Here is a 4,317-nt window from a genome sequence, read left to right as displayed (position 1 = left end):
ACATGAAAATTTCAAAAAACTCACCACAGCTTCATTTTGGAGTGACTAAGAAGGATCCAGGCTTAGTTTTTCATTTTGATGTTTTACACTTGTTTAAATCTTGGTCAAAGTTAAGTTTGACCAGAATTCAAATGAGCAAAACAAATTTAAAAAAAATCAAAAAATGGAAAAACCAGCGCACATAGTCTGTACATATAGAATATATGTGTAGGAAAGTTATTTGGCTGATTTAGATAAGGTCGAAAAAAACCTTGCTTAGAAATGAGGCCGTTTACCCTACCTTTGGACCCCTCTTTTTAGCACATTTTTCATGAAAATTTCAAAAACCTCACCACAACTTCATTTTGGATTGACTAAGAAGTATCCAGGCTTAGTTTTTCATTTTGATGTTTTAGACTTGCTTAAATCTTGGTCACAGTTAGGTTTGACCAGAATTTAAATGAGCAAAACAAAATTCAAAAAAATCAAAAAAGGAAAAACCATGTGTTCATTCAAACATCATCCAACAGATATTTAAACATCATGTCAAACATACTTCTAACATAGTTCCAACATCATCCAACAGAAATACAACATGTCAAGTGATAAATGTTTCATAATACAACATCATTCCTTATTCATAATGTTTCATAATTGTTCATAGATAGCGTTGGGGCTTCTGTCTGTTCCTTGAGCTTCTTGCCATGACTTTGCTCCTCGTGCACCTTGTGCTCATTGTTTCTTCTCTTCTTCTCTTGGTTGTCGGTACCTTGCGCGTCTTCTTCAAACCTACCATAGAGCTGTGCAAAACATAAAGGGTCCAAACATAAACGGTAATGAGATCGTGTCAAGTGATAGATGTACAGTAGTATTTGACCCTTGCAAGATTTACATACCTAGTAGAACTCACAACAACAGAAGGTTGGTCACCATTTGGAGCCTCACTTGGATCACCATGATCACCATTTAGAGCCTCACTTGGATCACCATTTGGAGCCTCACTTGGATCATCATTTGGAGCCTCACTTGGATCACCATGATCACCATTTAGAGCCTCACTTGGATCACCATTTAGAGCCTCACTTGAATCATTATTTGGAGGATATTTTGGATCATCGTCAAAATCATGCGGCTGTTGACCATCATCATTTGGAACCTCGTCAAAATCCTCATCTGATGCAACCGGCTGTTGACCATTATTTTCATCATCTGTTGAGGCAACCGGCTGTTGACCAATATTTTCATCATCTGTTGAGGCAATCGGCTGCTGACCAGCATTTTCATCGAAGCCTTCATCGAAACTCTCTCCGAACGCTGGATCTACTGTGTTATCACAATACTTACCGAAATGACCAGACCCACCACATCTTGTGCACTTACGCTTCCTCGCTCCAAGTCCAGCTCCTTCGCTGCGAGGTCTTATTCGACTCTTCCTTGGTCTACCTGCTGCTCTCTTCAGAACTGGAGCGCAAAGCTTGAATCCAGGGTCCACCATGTCCCATTGTTGTTTTCCCTCCATAGCAGGCAAGGCATAAGCATATGTGGCTTTGAACCTTGCAACAGAGTAGTAATCATGCACATACTGCTGTATGTTCCCTGCTGGACCTGGAAGAGAAGTGATGAAAAACAAGGCATGAATGCATGGCAACCCAGTTATCTGCCATTGCCTACAACTGCAAGTTCTAGCTTCTAAATCCACTGGATATCTCCATTCCCTCTTCTCTTTATCCAAATATGATATCTCTGCTGTGGTACCCGAGCAAAGCGTCATGTTCATTTCCAAGCCTATTGTCTTCTGCTTCAGTTCATTCATCACGGCAGGGATGATAATGTAGCCCATGAATTTTGCCTCGGCTATTCCTGCACGATAATGAAATTTCTGCATGTATTCCATCCTTATCCTGTCAAGCAAATCCACCACATAATGACCCTTTAGTTTCCGGATCGTTGAGTTGAAAGACTCTGCTAGATTATTGTGCACATAGTCAACTTTGCTCACTTCACTGAATTGGCTTCTGGCCCATAACTTGGAGTGGTGTGTTTCCAAGTATTCTTTCACTTTGGGATTCATATATAACTGCCTCAAGTGGTAGTTGTGCTTCTTCACACTGCATGTCAAAGATGCTGGCCATAAATTGTCGGTATACACCTTTCCTTTGAATTTCTTCATGAAATTTGCAGCAAGGTGACGCATGCATTCCCTATGCTCTACTCCAGGGAACACATTGTCCACGGCCACTTCTAAACCTTTGTAGGCATCTGTATGAATGACCAACCCATTGGGATGTGCAATAGCCCGGCGGAGATTATGCAAAAACCAAGTCCAGCTCTCCTCAGAATCTGTCTCCAGCACACCATAGGCAACTGGAAATAGCCCGGCGGAGATTATGCAAAAATCAACTGCACAAGCTGCTACTAACTGTCCTTTAAACCTTCCTGTGAGAAAAGTGGCATCAATAGCCAAATAAGGCCTGCAGCCTGCCAAAAAACCCCGGCGACAAGCCTCAAAGCAGACAAAAACCCTTCTAAAGCATTCCTTGGTCTTTGTCACTCCCCTGAATGTGTACTCCACGGTGTGGTGATCAATATCTACAATACTACCTGGGCTTGTCCTCTCCACTTCACCTTTGAATGAATACAACAATTGAAAACTTTCCTGCCAGTTACCATAAATAGAATCCATAGCATGTATGGTAAATCTATCTTGAACTTATCTTTGATGTTCTTCTGCAATTCCTTTGGACCCACTTGCTGGTTTTCTTTCACCCACTTTTTTACTTCTTCTGCCACCCATCTTGACTTGGCTCTACTGATTGTATCCTTCCTAAGGGTTGATTCCTGGCATGTGTGCTTAAAAGGATTCACTTTGACCTGAACATTAGTGCTATTCCGCATTTTAGCTGCAAGCAGCCTCCATGGACAACCCTCAGTCGGACAGTGCACTCTGTAACGTACTTGATCGCTCTTGTAAACTTTGAAAGTACGTTCTACCTTGATGCAGTATGTCACAAGTGCATTTCTACACTCATTCATGGATGCAAAAACTGTACCTTCTTCCATTTGAGGGTTCAAAGGGTCCCATTCAACAGCTGCAAGGTCTTCGTCCTCACCCATCGCGTCATCATCCACACGGACTGCATTGTGAGCCTCATCTTGGTTTTCAGCCCAAGGTGCCCGTCGTAAATTCTGAATAACATCAGAATGTAACTTCTCTTCATCAACCCCAGAATTGTAGCCATCAGGCTCCACTTCAAGGGGGACCCTACTGCTGTTGCCCACACTTGTCGAGCCACCACGTCGCCGTGCACCAACTGAAATGTTCTGGCTAGAGATGCCATTACAACGACTTGATTCTCCCCGAGATGTTGCACCCGCCATCCTAGGTCCAAATGCCTGCTCAAGCACATCAACTTGCAGCCTCACATGAAAATTATCTTTCTCTTTATGCCTAACAAACATGGTAGCTAGCTCTTCATCATTACTAACTGTCACCCAATTCTTTTCCCCATCATAGTATTTGTATACCACTTCATCAAGCAAACCCCAAGGATATTGGCTACAAATTACCTCCCCAAATTGTCTGAAACTCCAATTACTAGCCATTGGCAACCGATAATCAAAACCTCCTTGGTATTTCTTCTTATCCTTTGCATCGAACATGTACCGGTCCCTTCTAATGTGCACCATGAAAGCAAACCGCAACTCCATCCTAACCGGCGAAAAACAGAGACGCAATCAGCACACTAATTGGGCAAACCTACTCGAATCGAGTGTTCAAATGCACAACTAAGCTCAATCTAAACAAGAGGCGAGACTTACCCCTCGGGAACCCAGTCATGGACGCGGCGGATCTCCGGCCCGATGCCTGCCTCGCCAAATACTCCGGGGTCGCCGCTGCTCACCATTTCGCCCTAGGGTTCTTCCTCCTAGTTCAAATAGCTCCAGCAGCCCCCCATCTTTGAGCGCTCCGGCCGGGCGCACGGAAGGAGGCCGCGCCGCGAATCGAGCAGGTGGCGGGCGCCCCACCCGTGGCGTCGCAGGAAGGTGGTGGGCGTCACAATGAGCCGTGGAGCGTAGGCGCAGGGAGGTAGCGGCGGAGCAGGCCGTGCAACTGGTGGCGGGGCAGGTGCTGGCCGCGGCGCAGGTGGCGGCGCAGGACAGCCGGCCGGGCGGATGGGTGTGAGCTAGAATGATTTGGGGATTTAGTTGCAGGGGCCTACATGTCAGCTCCGGACCCACGTCCACGCGGTCCCACGTGTAAGCTCTGGACCCACAACTACTAACGCCGGCGGACGGAATGGACTCAAATATGGCCGTTTGGCCTCGTCGTAGTTGCTG

The sequence above is a fragment of the Triticum aestivum genome, chromosome 7B, assembly GCF_018294505.1.
Source record: "Triticum aestivum cultivar Chinese Spring chromosome 7B, IWGSC CS RefSeq v2.1, whole genome shotgun sequence".
Classification (NCBI taxonomy): domain Eukaryota; kingdom Viridiplantae; phylum Streptophyta; class Magnoliopsida; order Poales; family Poaceae; genus Triticum; species Triticum aestivum.
This window is presented reverse-complemented; position numbering follows the sequence as displayed.